The following is a 16,993-nucleotide window of genomic DNA, read 5'->3' as shown; positions in this document are numbered from 1 at the left end:
AAGGGATTGGATACTTGGCATCAAAAATGTCGCAATTCACAAATGCTATCACTGAACCAAATCCAGCATACCAAATTCCTAAATTCCTTTCTCTATGTATGAGACAAGCCGCCATAAAATTATGATCCCGCTGTGCACTGGAGGAGTAATACTATTTAATGGCGGCGCAAATTGCGGGGGCAGCCCAGATTTCCCGTGGGCACAGCGCGATTTCGGCTGACATCTGATGCCTCAGACAAATCGCAATGCTTAGGGTAGGTTGAAGTTTCATGTTTTTCAATGAAAGTGAGTCTTTATTCTTCAAACATATTGCAATGCACTTATGAATGTCAGTAATCAGTAACTACAACCGGTTCTAACCCTAAATCACAGTCCCGAGAAAATGCAAGAAACTCGGCAGCTCTTTTTAGGCTTCCGTAACCAAAGGGTAAAAAGGGACCCTATTACTAAGACTCCGCTGTCTGTCTGTCCGTCTGTCACCAGCCGTGATAGCTAGACAGTTGACGTTTTTACAGATGATGTATTTCTGGTGCCGCTATACAACAAATACTAATACAAAACAGAATAAAATAAATATTTTAAGTGGGGCTCCCATACAACAAACGTAATTTTTTTGCCGTTTTTTGCGTAATGCACGGACGAACGGAACCCTTCGTGCGCAAGTCCGATTCGCACTTGGCCGTTTATTTTTTAGGGTTCCGTACCCAAAGGGTAAAAACGGGACCCTATTACTAAGACTCCGCTGTCTGTCTGTTTGTCCGTCTGTCACCAGGCTGTATCTCATGAACCGTGCTAGCTAGGCAGTTGAAATCTTCACAGATGATGTATTTCTGTTGCCGCTATAACAACAAATACTAAAAACAGAATAACATTAATATAGTATAAGGGGGCTCCCATTCAACAAACGTGATTTTTTGCCGTTTTTTGCGTAATGGTACGGAACCCTACGTGCGCGAGTCCGACTCGCACATGGCCGGTTTTTTTTTAAATAATTTTATATATATATATAAGTACCTACAAGCGCATAGGTTAGTGCAATACAATGATTATAGTTTGTCAAAGGACTGCCTCATTTCAAACATAGACAGAGAGAATCATACTATCTTTGTCTTACACTAGTACTAGCACGTAAAAGAAAAGGATGAGTATAGTTTTTAGGGTTCCGTACCCAAAGGGTAAAAACGGGACCCTATTACTAAGACCGCTGTCCGTCTGTCACCAGGCTGTATCTCATGAACCGTGAAAATTTTAACTGTCTAGTTGACAGTTAAAATTTTCACAGATGTTGTATTTCTGTTGCCGCTATAACAATAAATACTAAAAAATACGGAACCCTCGGTGCACGAGTCCGACTCGCACATGGCCGGTTTTTTGTTTTTATTCACTGACAAGATTTGCTTGACCAACTATATATGAAATGATCGCTAACGAATAAATTGAAAACGTCCTTCGAAAATTCAGGGTGTGCTTTGTGTGCTTCCGCTAGGGTTGCCACCTTTTTTCTATACACATATAGTATTTTTGTCAAAATATTGAAAAAATATAGCATTTACTGGGAAATTTGAAAAAAAAAATAGGACGCCCATTTGAGGCGAATTTAAAATCGAAGTCGCATACGATGCGATATCGGTGACATTTGTATACCCATTCTTGAGTAATGAAAATATAGTATTTTTCGTAGTATATTGTTTTTGTATAATATACCTATATAGTACAAGTAACTAAAATATAGTACGATACTATATATTATAGCAAAGATAGATATAACACCGGGACTTCCGGTTCGAGCGCCATCTTGATAGTTAGCATCGTGATTAATTACTTTGTTTTTTGCTTATTAATATTGTTTAAAGTGTAATATTGATAGCTTATTATACAGTAAACTAATGTGGTAGTGTGCAGTGAATGGAGAATTAATTTTGAAGCGCGTTTAACCACCATCTTGGAGTCAACGGCCGGTAGTCCACGTGCTTCTTGTAAAGTCTAGCTATCGATTTACAAGAGCTATCACCGTACACTGTCTTGTACAACCGTACAATTTTTGTCGTTTGTAAACCTCTCAATACCTTGATACTGGCGAAATAGTCCCACTGGGCTGAAGCCATAATTTTAAAAGAAGAAGAAGAAGAAGATATAACACCGTAATAGATGGATACAGTCTAAGGAAAAAACGTGCCTCGAAAATCACGAAAATTTGATTCTCGATCAGATGGCGCCACTAGTTTTGGCCTACACTCGTATAGAGGGCGTTGACTGTTTCGTTTGTTATTTATAATTTTAACGCATACCAGTGAAAGAACATGGGTCAAAAATGTCAAAATCATATAAAAATAATCATTTATCCATATTTAAATACATTTTATCGTATTTTTATAAATATTTATTTTTAGTTTCAAAGTGTTTCGACAGATGGCAGTGAATTTACGGGGGTTACAAAATTTACTATGACAGTACAGCTCTAGTATAAGTTACTCTATGATTATAGTATAGGTGGCAACCCTAGCTTCCGCTAGGTACTAGTTTTCTACACAAACTCAGTCCCAGAACCGTAATTTCCGGTTCTCGCCATACACATTCAGTCCCGGGACCCCGGGAGCATTCCCTCGAAATCTTGAAGTCGGTTAAAAATAACAGTTTGATTGTCCAATGTACCCAACCCAACTAATCCGTTTATCGATTTTCTACTTAAATTTACGCAGTTTTTAATTTATAAAAATTATATCCGTTTTAACCCGAAAGGTCGGCAAGTAAAAATCCAGAAGTTGATGATTTTTAGTATGTGATTTTGAACGTTTTTTTCGGGGTTTGTCATTATTTATTTAAAAACTTTATCATAGGTATATCACAAATAGTGTACGTTTCTGATGGTAGTAAAATTTTCATATATCTCTTACTGAAAATTATATACTTACATTAATATGATTTAGCCTATGCAACTTCTAACATTTCGCAGTGAAAATAGATGTTATAATTTTTTTTAATTTTTCCCATAATCAGCAAACAATTAGGGCTAGCATTTTCTGCTCACCAGTTGGCGCCACTGTTGATGGTGGTCCAGAAAAACAGATCTCAAAATTATTCTATGCTTATTTTTATAAAATCTATACGTTGTAATATACACAAAGGTAATATTTTAACGTCTAAATTTGCCGTTTTTTCAACCTGTTTAATTTTGCATATAGTTTATAGTTGGCACTTTTAGACCTCCATCTACACTAGCGCCGCTAGCGGCGATATTGAGCGCGATAGCCCTCATTACGTCACATATTAATTTCGAGCAAAAAAATAACATGCATTAAGGGTTAATAAAACACACCTGCCCCGTGTATAGTCTGCATCTTCTCAAATTATTTTTTCGCAAAAGACCCTAATCTGGTAAACAAAAGCCTTTGTTCCTTTTGTGTGTGCGCGTGCCCATTGTTGGTGAGCGCGTGACCATTGTGTATCAGCGAGTGGTATGCGCTCACCAGCAATGGGCACGCGCACGCACAAAAGGAACAAATTCTTTTGTTTAACAAGTTAGGGCCTTTGGCGAAAAAATCATTTGAGAAGATGCAGACTATACACCGCCTGCCGTAGAATAACATCTCACGTTTACACATTGCTCACAAAAGATGCACACAATAATATTTATCAGTACGGTTTTTACTCACTATGTTTTTACTGAGGATGGATTCCCAAAGAATCCGAAACATGTCGTCAAAAGCGACTAAAAATAATAGTGAGTAAAAACCGTACTGATAAATATTTTGAAATATGTCTCACGATAGTTTAAGTGCGATTAGATGCACACAATCCCTGCAACCGCTAAATAATTGTAAGATGGATACCAAACTAACGTCTTCCGCTGAATTCATTACGCGTGATTAATGTTCCTCCCTTCACCCCATTCTCGTCCCCCCCCCTCAAAGTTTGTGTTGTTTCAAAATATTTCCCAATAATAAATGGGAGGTGCAAGTGCTTTTGCGAAGTCTGGGGGAGAAAATCAACATAGTGCTCATTGCAACTTTAACTTTAGCTTTTAGTTACAATACAAGTATACCTATGTGTTTTCAATTTTAACTTTGTGAATACATAAATTAAGTTTCTGTCGAAATCTAAGCATTTAGCGGCTACGTATTAGTTACATAGTTTTGTTTAAAATAAGAACATCGTGCGTTATCTTTCGTGCGATTCTCTAATTTTTACCCGACTTCAAGATTTCAAAGGAGGAGGTTCTCAATTCGGTTTAATGTTTTTTTTTATTTGTATTATATAATACATACAAAGATAGATATAACTCCGTAATAGATGGAAATAGTCTAAGGAAAAAACGTGCCTCGAAAATCAAGAAAATTTGATTCTCGTTCAGAGGGCGCTACTAGCTTTAGCCTACTGTCGTATAGATGGCGTTGACGGTTTCGTTTGTTATTTAACAATTTTAACATATATCAGTGAAAGAACATGGGTCAAAATCATAAAAATAATTAATGCAAATAAAAAAAATCATTTTTCTATATTTAAATACATTCTATCGTATTTTTATAAATCTTCATTTTTAGTTTTAAAGTGTGTCGACAGATGGCAGTGAATTTACTGGGGTTACAAAATTTACTATGACAGTACCGCTCTAGTAATAAGTTACTTACTCTATGATACGTATAATGTTTCTCTTGTTTACATACGCATATGAGTTCGTCTAAGCTAACCCTGCACCGAGTTTAACAGAACAAAGTGTGGGCAATTAAACATCATATTTTTATACGAATTTGACATTTCAATTTCAATATGAATGTGTGCGGAAAGATAACGTCCCGACATTGCGCGACCAGAGACGACGGCGGCGGCATGCAACTATAGGTTGGAGCGAGACACATCGATCGGACCTTTCGTTCCCACTTATGGTTGCCGCCGCCGCCGTCGCCGGTCGTGCAATGTCGTGGCCGAGCCGTAAGAGTCGTGGAATATAAGGAAACAATACATGGGTCTATCGGGAAACAAGAAAATCGAAATTTCGTTATCTAACATCTCTGTCACTTACATATTCGAGCGATAAAGACGCAGATAGTGAAATTTCGGATTCGCGTTTCCCGGTATATAGGTCCTCTGTAAACAAACCGCCTAAACTTGTCAAAAACCTGTTAATGGTACAGTATGTACAAGTTACCCTATGGTTTACTAAAAAGGCTTGTGGTGCACTCTGGTGACAGAACATTGCAGTAATATCCCCTTGGGCCGTTCGGTCCATTTCTACATTTGCCGACAGTGTAACATGGAGGGAGCGGTTGTGGAACAGATGACTTACCTACTTACTAGATGAGCTCCTCATGAGAAAGAGTTCTATCGAAATGTTGCTGTCCTATACAAGATGTCCCTAGCCATTAGACAAAGCCGAAATGTACATATGCATTAGGGTATTTAGAACCAGTATACAATAGTAGATTGTGTTACAAGGGAGCAAAATTATATATTTACGGCGAGGGCGTACAATTGAATCCTAAACGAAGCCAAGGATTCTATAATAGAATCCCGAGGGTAGCGAGGGATTCTAAAGTAGAATCCTGAGCATTGTGCGGGATTCAAGTGTGTACGCCCAAGATGGAAATAATTTTGCTGCCATGTGACACATATTACTTTTCACATCACCTATAAGCTAATTATAATATTTAAAAATATTATTTAAGCTAAAAAAATAATGCGTAAAAAAATGTAAAAATAGTGTCCTAGAACAGAAAAGTGTTACTTTTATCCCTCCTAGCAGGGAAGAAAAGTGCCACTTTGATCCCTCCTAGCAGGGAAGAAAAAGCCCCTTTTCGAATTGGTGATGTGTAAAGTATCATAACAACCGGTGTAGCTGTTACGAAGAAATTAACAAATTACGATTTTTAATTTGGAGCAGCCTGTATGTGTTAGTAGCTCCTGAGATAATAAATAGTATGAAACCTTCTTCGACCTTTTTGATTATCTTTTTGTTTATGACACTAATAAGATTTTGTCTTTTGACAAATTTTAATGTCATCATTGCCGCACATTTTCGAATAAATTGTCAAATAGAACGTAGTGGTTATATGCTCTTTGTTGTCAAAAGCACTGCCAATGTAGTATGTAACCCTACGTGGGATTTCAGTGTGTCCAATAGCTTGGGACAACCTGTATAACGTTGTAATTGTTGTAAACCAAAGACAGAGGCCTTCATACGGAGTCCCAGTGCGGAAGTCTGGTAACGGCCAGTCGGCCGCTTAATAACAAATCGCGTTGTAAATGAGGGCCGTAACTCAGGGTATTGATGGAAGATGTAGGGAACAGACGAAGACGATAGCCCGGCCACGATATCGCGCGGCGACAGCAGCGGCGAGCGGCGGCCATAGTTGGGAACGAAAGGTCCGATCGCTGTGTCTCGCTCCAACCTATGGCCGCCGCTCGCCGCTGCCGCCGCCGCGCGATGTCGTGGCCGGGCCGTAAGGCTAGCTCTAGCTAGCACAGAGTACAAATGAGCATATCGTTTTTTTGCTCACCAGTTGGCGCCTCTGTTGATGGTGGTCCAAAAGACTAAACTTCTTCTTCTTTTAAAATTATGGCTTCAGCCCAGTGGGACTATTTCGCCAGTATCAAGGTATTGAGAGGTTTACAAACGACAAAAATTGTACGGTTGTACAAGACAGTGTACGGTGATTTGTTAGCTCTTGTAAATCGATAGCTAGACTTTACAAGAAGCACGTGGACTACCGGCCGTTGACTCCAAGATGGTGGTTAAACGCGCTTCAAAATTAATTCTCCATTCACTGCACACTACCACATTAGTTTACTGTATAATAAGCTATCGATATTACACTTTAAACAAAGTAATTAATCACGATGCTAACTATCAAGATGGCGCTCGAACCGGAAGTCCCAAAAGACTAAAGAACAGCTGTCAGTCATTGAAGTGACAAGTGACATTTGACATTTCGAACTATGGAAAAGACCACCATCTACACTAGCGCCCCTAGCGGCGAATTCATACGCGTTAGCCCTCATTAATGTCACGCTGTACGCAGCGTACGGTGTAAAACGAAGACAGCCTTATGCGGAGTCTATGTGTAGCAGTCTGGTTGCGGTAACGGTCAGTCGGCCGCTTACTACAAATACTGTTGTAAATGAGGGCCGTAACTCAGGGTATTGATGGAAGATGTAGGGTACAGACGATAGCGGGTGAAATTAAGGCTAACCTATCACTGGAACGGAAACGAAAGGTCCGATCGCTGTGTCTCGCTCCAACCTATGGCCGCCGCTCGCCGCTTCCGCCGCCGCGCGATGTCGTGGCCGGGCCGTAAGGCTAGCTAGCACAGAGTACAAGGCCGCTTACTACAAAATAAATACTGTTGTAAATGAGGGCCGTAACTCAGGGTATCGATGGAAGATGTAGGGTACAGGCGATAGCGGGTGAAGTTATGGCACAGAATAGTATTCATACAGAACGGCCACGCACCGCCCCGCTCCGATTCGAATTACCTCGCGCCCCGCGACAGCAGATTGACGACCTTTTGCAGACCGCTCAGTACTATTTTTAACCGACTTCAAGATTTCAAAAGGAGGAGGTTATCAATTCGGTTGTGTTTTTTTTTTGTTTTTTTTTTAATGTTTGTTACTCCATAACTCCGTCATTTCTGGACCGATTTTGAAAATTCTTTTTTTGATTGTAAGTATATATATACAGATTGGTCCCGTTTTTGTCAAAACGCAGTTCTGATGATGGGATCCATGAGGAATCGAGGGAACTCCTCAAATGTTAAAGGCATACATATAGTGATTTTTGTATTTTTATCAACAAATCCAGCATTTCCATTTTAAAAAGTGACATTTGATGAAGTGGAACTGCTGATGATGATCAGAATAGAACTCTTTAATGACGCATAGTTCACGTTTGGCGATTTGTCCTCTTCTTTATGTTTGTTAAGCAACTTAAGTTTTTAAGGCATATTTTTGTCAATCTCGAGTTCTGATGATGAGACCCATGAGGAACCGAGGGAACTCCTCAAATGTGAAATGCATACATATTGTGATTTTTGTATTTTCATCAACAAATCCATCATTTACATTTAAAAAAGTGACATTTGATTAAGTGGAATTGCTGATGATGATCAGAATGGAACTCTTCAATGACACATAGTTCACGTTTGGCGATTTGTTCTCTTCCTTATGGACCCAGACCCAAACTTGGACCCGAACCCGGGTCTGGACATGACCCCAACTCGGATCCGGACCCGGACCGAACTCTGACCCAAACTTGGACCCGGAAATGCTACTAGAAAAGTGGGTTAGGTAAGGTTAGAACTGTGACCCTTACAGAAACGAAATGCTATCAGAAAAGTAGGTTAGGTTAGGTTAGAACTGCGACCCTTACAAAAACGAAATGCTACTAGAAAAGTGGGTGGTTTTACCTCCTTTTCTACATTATATATTAGGCAATATTATAATAATTAGGCAAGTAGGCAAAATTAGTCAAAAGATGGATTAGGATAATTACGCAAAATATGCTGTCTATTTCATTTCATTGTCTGGAATCTAAGAGTGCACCATCAACAATAAGTAAACATTCAGCGGCATCCCCCATTGAAGTCGGTTTTTTTTTCTTAAAAATTATTAAGCAACTTACTCACGCAATGACGCATGACGCGTGTACAGACGTGCCGTTCACACATAGAAACGCAAGTGATATTTGATGTATAGCGTGTCCGCCCTGTGGTTATGGCTAAAGCCGGTAAAGTCCCATTTAGACGGTTCAAAAACTTGCAAGCGGATTTCGTTACATCGCTTTATTTGGTCGATCGACTGAATTCATTGTACTCTGTAGTTAGAAATGTATGTAATATTGCATGCAACTTCTTGAACCGTCTAAATAGGGCTTAAGGCTAGCTTTGAATAGGCCAGGCAAAATTGTCTCTTCTGCACCCGAAATTTAAAAGTACATGAGCATATATTACGTAACCCAAAACCGTCCGATGTAATTTTCGGGTGAGAATGAACCTGGAGACGTGTTGTCAACAGTAGTGACTTTTAGGCTGCCAAGGGTCTAAGAGGCCAAGCTTCGACCCCGCTCCTCCCGCCCCCCACGTCCCCAAAAGTCCGACCTATGGTAGCTACCTAGGTATAGACCCGCCGGCGGAGCTTTGATTTCAGACCAAAGCCTAAAGGGGCCCACTGACTATCAGTCCGTCGGACGATATCGGTCGGCCTGTCAGTTGTTCGGAACTGTCAAATTTTTGTTCAAACCGACAGGCCGATATCGTCCGGCGGACTGATAGTCATGGCAGTGGGCCCCTGAAGAAGAACTGCGGAATTATGGCTCAGAAGAAGCACTGTTTGAAAACAGAGCAGATCGTTTGCTGCCAAACAGCGGGGACCTCAGCATGAGGGTATGGCCCGCCAGAGCTTTGAACCTGGACCAACGCCTGCAGCTCATGACTCGGAACAAGCACTGTTTGGTGACAAAGCAGATCGTTTGCTGACGAACCTTAGTTGGACGGCGCATTGATGGCGAATCATGGTACGACAAGGGCCTGACACTCTTTGATAGAGAAAGATAGTCTTATTGAGATTCCTATAAGAGGAAAGAGAAAATAGTGTCATGCTTTGTCCTTATCACCGACCGGGCATATTTTCATGGTCGGATTATGGCATCATAGGAGGCGATGGCGAAATACCGAAATGTATAAGAGTGAAAGAGAAAAAGGATTATGCTGCTATACATTAGAAAAGACATTTATTGTAAAGACCTTCTACAAACAGCGCCACCTCAGTTACAAAAAAGAACTTACTCACTAAACACTTAAAGCTAGGTACAATGGTAGTTATAGAAAAAGGAGTAAGGTAAGGGTTAATGAATAACAACAAATTTTGGCGCCGCTATAGTGGCTACAAAAGGACGCCACTCAGCATATGCTCTGGTATAAATAAATACCACAGCGCTGGTTTTCTGTCAGCATTAAACTGTCAAATATATGAATATGTCTTTCTCTTACCCGGTCGCTCGGTGTCATGTCTATAACTACTTGTATTATACCTATGTCTATGTGGTACGAATACAATACATTATGAATTTGCAGTTGAATCAAATTTTATCCTACGTATGCCCACTGCGGACAAACGTCTCCTAAAAAGAAGATATCAATACAATGGGGTCTACCTAGTGATGTGCCGCCGAGAAATTACGCACTTACCGTAATTCTCATTAGTGAAAATTACCGTAAATTACCGAGAATTTACGGTAACTTACCCATGAAGTATATTAAATTAAGATTGAATTTTGCTTACAAGTTTTGTGGTTTTAAAATATTTAAATGTTTTTTACGTTATTATTATTAAGTGTATTAATGTTTTCTGACACGTGGTTGATTGGTATAATTTATAGACTTGTTTCTTCTTATCTTAGTCCCAACTCTATTTGGGCTTCAATGTACAGCGGAGCCAAAGCGCTTTATCCTGGGTTACCATAGGGGTTAGGTTCTACTTTCATCTCCCTCTTGATGGTGAACTACCATGTGTTGGGAGGTCTTCGTCTTCCCAGAAATCTTGTGAGGATATTGAATTGTATTGTAGCACAGGCAGGTTTCCGTAACTCGACGACAGGCGCCTAGTTTTCGTAACGGGGGGTGGGAGCTAGTCCAGCCAACCAACCCAACCCCTCAACAGGAAAGGTGACCTGCTGAATCCCGGAAGGGCGACTTCGTGAGTCTTTTATTGATGCCATGCATGGCCTGTCGGTCTCCAGCCTGGTTGTGCTGTGTCTTTGTAAGTTCCAGTAGCAGTGAGCGTATCTCGCTAAAGGGCATTGGGACCTATGCTACTGTACTTTCGCGAACGTACGTACGTTGAAAATCGCTAATTACCTGCCTGACAAACTTACGAATAGTGTCACATTCTTGTAATAGTACATTTCGATGCTAGTGCGGAAAGAATGACATTTCCGCACGTGTATTGAACGACGTTTTTTAATACAGCTACGACACCTACGGGTTTTTTAAAGACACTCACCCTTGGGACGCGAGTCTGACTCGCACTTGGCCGGTTTTTCTGAATCCGATGGAAAGTTCGTTTTGAGGGTTAGGGCAGGGTGTGAAGCCAGGAAAAACAGCACTATAAAAATTATAAGCGTTCTTAAACTCACCACGTTTTTGATTAGGGCACGAATACCGAAGGTGTAACAATAACATTATCAACAATATCAATTGTTTTCACACGAGTGACACGCCCCAAAATCGCAATAGGGATCGCGAAGAGAACCCATCTATATTCAAAGTTGATGGCTCATAACGCTGCATGAAACATAAGATTACAGAAGCCGTGGAATAATAAATATGGCGGAGTCCCCAAGCAACTGAATTTTCAGGATTGCTTAATGTAAAGACTGTCCGTGTCGAGAGTTGCAAATTGTTGTTACTACAATTCAGTGTGCAGTAACGAATTAAAGACAATCCTACCCAAAGTTGAGGCTTAATATTCTGATTGAACCCTCTTATCAGCATAAAAGAGTAGGTACTTACTTATTTTTTGGCAAGGCATTTTCGTCAGTCGAAAAAAGCGGCAAATTAAAAATTATGTAGGCGCGAACGGTTGTCTTTTTTTTCTACTGACTCTAAAGTGGGTTTGCCAGAGTATCTACATACAGGCTGAAATTTTATTCACAAGCCATACATTGCATAGTGAATAGGTCATACTGAACAACTTTTATTATGGGACCAATGCCGACATCACGATTTTTTTTTGGATGAGATTGAGAATCAAATTGCCAATTTAACACTTTTCTTAAGGTTTAAGCATACGGCCCGCCTGCTGGTAAGCAGTTACCGTAGCCCATGGACGCCTGCAACTCCAGAGGTGTTACATGGGCGATCAAATCACTTCCCTCACTTCACTTAAACGTCTGATCAAACTAGCAATTTGTGACGTGTTCAATAAAAAGGTACCACATTGCCGCTTGTCGATAAGGTTAATTTCAAATTAAAACCATATGGAAATAGCGCCTTATTGACAACCGACAATAAGTACCCTTTTGGTTGAGAATGGCACATTTAATTGTGTCGTCTGAACGCCCACTTAGTGATTTGCAATATTCATAATCTTTACAGCAAGGATGTCTAAATCACTGTCTAAATCTCTGTTCTTTGTTTCCAGAAGAGGATCTGCATTATGGCGAACAAAAAGCGTTTCGCCCGCGTTTTGAATTAAAACAATGAATCGCGCGAAAACGTGAGACTTTTGTTTCTGACAGAAAAGCAGGGTCTTGGAAATGCAGCTGGTTGGTTGGTTACGAATAAGCGTGTTATTTAACCTTTATATTCACGTATATATAATATCTATTCTTACTAATATTATAAATGAGAAAGCAACTCGGTCACGTTCTGTTACCTGTTCATTTCATGCTTAAACCGTTGGAAAAGATGTCTCGGGGACATAGGATAGTTTTTGTCACGGAAATTTAAAAATAAATAAATAAAAAATTAAAATATTGTAACGCCCCTACCACCCCACGCCAACAGATGGCGCTACTAGTATCGTAAAGCACAACGCGCGGGGCAGCGCAGCCGCCGCACCGATACCAATCCACTATGGATACTAGTTACGGCGCCCACCAATAGATGGCGCAGTGATCGAGATAGATCTCGCTAACGAGTGTTCAACATAGAAACATGACCCTCGGCGGAGGCGCAAGCTTGACTAGTGAGTCTTCTACGGCAGAGACACTAAAACACTTCAGCAATGGTGAAGGTGTCTATACTGTCTAGCGTGCAGTACCGAGAAGCTACTCGTATTTCTCCTCAAATAATCATCGGCCGTGGAATGCGCCTACCTCCGCTAGGCCTGGCTCGGCAAGCAACTCAAGCAAGTGCTAAACTGTAAAATCTCTAGTTTGGTAATACATCGCCTTTTATCTTCGCCCTCACCTCCCCGTCCTATAATATAAATTATAAAAAATTAAAAACTTAAGAATAAAAATATTATAATATTTAAATTGGTATATTTTATATACTACTTGAGAGTTAGCGCCACCGAAAAAATAAAAACTGTTTTTTACCTACCATATTTTGATATAATATATGCATTTTTATATTCTATAACATTTTGGTTTTTTTTTTCAAAAATATTTGTTTGGATCAACAAAGTGATTATCACTTATATACTTCGTACCCGTTATTACGAAACAGAAAACCAAGTTTTTGAAATTCGAACCAAACACAGATGGAAGTAGTAGTTAACTAAGTTTTCGGATATTTATTACTTATTCTGTGACGAAACCCAAATATCTCACAAATGAAACCGACCTGAAACAACGATACAAATTGTGCTTTTGAATAATTCACGCGGAAATCCGACGGAGCACCGAGGCAATGCCAAACATTAAGCGAGACATTTGTAGAATTGTAGCTATTCTAGATTATTCTAGCTAGAAGTAAGGATGGAGTGAATTGAAATTGAGTAGTAAGGTCGAATTCATATTCACAAACATTTTTATAAGCCCTACCATACGTATAAACATAGATGCGTGTAAATATAATTTTGGAACGTTAATAACAAAACTTCCGTGAGGCACTGACATATTAAATATATTAAACCGGAAGTCGATGACTGCTCGACATAATATGTCGACATTGACCAATCATCGACTTTATAAGGTTTTATATATTTAATATTTGGAACGTTAGCTTGTAAAAATGTTTGTGGTTGCTAATTAATGCCTTTGCATACGGTGATACTTTTTATGGCAAGCAAATCTTGACCTTAAATAAGTTTTTAGCAAAAATGTAATTTTTGGTACAAGCTTTTATCGCTGACTGTACTTTTTTTCCACAGGCAACTAATACTCATCGAGACAATTCTAAAAACCCCAAACACAATTAGGTCGCGTTGTTTTATCACATTGTTCCTATGACCACTTCCTGTCTTCATCATCAGATCAGCTCGATGGTACCATAATATTGCATTGTCACCCGACTTACATGCGTATGCAAATTATCAGCTTCATCGGAAACCGGGAAGATGGTTAAATTACGAGTAGTTACCTTAGATTCCATTACATAGTGACTTACATACAGGTCGAGCTAATAAAAGCGTGTTAAAAATGTAGGTGCGAAGGGTTATCGTCCCATAGAAAATTTGAATTTCGCGCCTTTTTTTACTAACAAGATTTACTTGACCAACTATAAGCCGCTCCAGACCAGACCTCAGAATAATGACTAAAGAATAGAAGTAGGGCAAAAATGCTTCGCAAATATGTATACCCGTACTTTACTTCCTTACGAATTAGATAATGTGCCGAAAAGAGATGCATATATGCTTGTTATTTCTCATTTACGGCCGGTGTCATAAGTTTGATAATTTGTTAGGGATGTAACTGTGTCGACTTTTTATATCGATAAATTATGCATAAGTTTATGTGCCGTGTAAAAGAATAATCACGAAATTGGCAAATTGATAATAGTCTGGCTAATGAAAGTTGAACCTGAAAAAACGCGGCAATTTCAAGAAATCTGTAGCAGGCGGCTCGTTGAAATGAAATGAAATGCGTGGAATACAAGGATTGCATAACTTTTATACTTTTTATAATTTGCATATTCTAAAATCATTAAAAAGTATAAAAATTATGCAATCCTTGGAATCAAAGAGCCGCCTGATATGAGGATTAATGCATGTACCTAATATAGCTTTTATCTCATTTGCAGTCTACCACTCAGAACCGTCTAACTATACCTCTCGTTTTTTTATCATTAGAAAGAAGGCGAGCGATCTTAACGTGTCGTTTTATCGAAAAACACTTTGAAAATAAGTCACAACAAATATAATATACGATCATTTACATACTTTTGCTTTCATAAGTAAAATATTGCTATATTTATAAAAAAAACTTGTCAATAAAAAGACACGTGGAAATGGTTTACCGTTTTTTCTAATGCTAAAAGACTAAGTATAGTTTCTAGTCATGTACAGTCAGCTGCAGAGAAAAGGCACCCCCCCTGCATACAAAGTTCTGTAAATTAGTATGGACGTGGGGTACCTTTTCTCTGCAGCTGACTGTACCAAATAGGAAATGAAAAAAAAAAAACGTTCGTGTAATATTTTTTTTTTAATTTAATAATAGGCTATATTACGCGAAACTCGGCGTAGGTGGCGCCACTATCACAATCTGAGGGTCTATTGTGAAACAAGAAAATCGAACTTTCGTTATCTAACATCTCTGTCACTCTTGCGTATTCGAGCGATAAAGAGGCAGCTAGATAACGAAATTTCGGATTCGAGTTTTCCGGTAGGTCCCCTGAAAACTTGTCAAAAACCTGTTAAAGGTACAGTATAAATAAGTTATTCTACGGTGCACTAAAAAAGCTAGTGCTGCACTCTGGTGGCAGAACATTGCAGTAATATCCCCTATTCCTCGTCCTTTGGAAATCTGAAATAAAAAGTTGAGTTTTGTGACCAACAATATTAATAAAAGGAACATTCATCAATGATCATTAATGACTTTTTTATTAGGGTTCCGTACCCAAAGGGTAAAAACGGGACCCTATTACTAATACTTCGCTGTCCGTCTGTCTGTCACCAGGCTGTATTTCATGAACCGTGATAGCTAGACAGTTGAAATTTTCACAGATGATGTATTTCTGTTGCCGCTATAACAACAAATACTAAAAAGTACGGTCCCCTTGGTGCGCGCGTCCGACCCGCACTTGACCGGTTTTTAGTATTAAACTATAGTCTGGCAAACACAATCTGCCAGTAAGTAAGAACAAAGAAAAGTATAGGTACAGTCGAAGGCAAAAATATCAATCCAGACAAATGGCTTAAAAATATGTGAACACGGTTTTATTGTCTAAGCGTACACATATTTTTGAGACTTTGGGAATGTATATATATTTATGCCCTTGACTGTACTCATCAATTAAAATGAGACAGTCATGGGCCAAACTATAAGAAAGCTGTAAATGTCGATAGGTTATTGATCTGAGGTCGATACATCACTATGCCAATAATATAACCTTTCATACTTAGCAGAAAAGTTCGAAAATATATGCAAAAATCTATATAGACTTGAATGCAAGTAATAATTACATAAACAACATATCGATTTCTATGTTTAGGGTCAGGTCCTATAAATTAATTTCTTCAAAATTGAACAAAACTCACCGATTAAAGGTTATCGGTTCGTGCGTATTTTCTTTTCTTCCTGTATGCGATTTACAGCCCTCGATCACACAAGACATTATCACAAAGGGAACTTCAAACCATTACAAATAAAAACTCAGCACGTTTTCCAACTATCTTTCAGGAATAGCAACAATATAATTAAAATAAACCAAGATGACCGCTAAAACATCCCGAAATATTTCAACTAAAATAATACGACTATGTCAAGTTGTTACAGTTGACACCTACCTGTGAAATAACGAACATATATTTTATTTGGCTGGATTATATTATAGAACCACATAAGACCATTTGACATTTCCCTCAGTTCATCTTATGACAATACTGAAAAAAAACGAAAGAACTTGCGGATTGTTGTCTCACTCACTCATAGACAAAAAGTAATAACGTGTTGTGAATACGATATCTTTTACCAAGCTTTTATTTTTGCCCGGCTTCTTTGCTTTAGTCATTATTCTGAGCTCCAGACAACGCGGCGCGAAGCCCCGAACGAGTGTGGAGTCGATTTTGCTGATTAGCGAACTAGACTCCACACTCGCGTTCGCGGCTTCGCGCCGCGATTCGCACACGAGTGTGGAGCGAGCTTTAGACAATTTGGAGTAGTGAAGTTCTCAAATTTGAATTCCATAGACATTTCAATTTGCGATTCTATATTTAAAAACAGCTTTGTCAATCTCGAGTCGATTGCTCATAAAACCTCTTCACAATAGCATACGCATTCTGCGATCATAATTTGTAAAATATTCGTAAATAAAGATCCATAATAGGTGGTAATAGGATATTTTGTACTCTTTCAGGTTTTTCTTTACTCCCAAAGGAGCGTTCAGATTTTTTCTAA

This window comes from Cydia strobilella, chromosome 3 (assembly GCF_947568885.1).
Source record: "Cydia strobilella chromosome 3, ilCydStro3.1, whole genome shotgun sequence".
Taxonomy (NCBI): domain Eukaryota; kingdom Metazoa; phylum Arthropoda; class Insecta; order Lepidoptera; family Tortricidae; genus Cydia; species Cydia strobilella.
Note: the sequence above shows the minus strand (reverse complement) of the source record.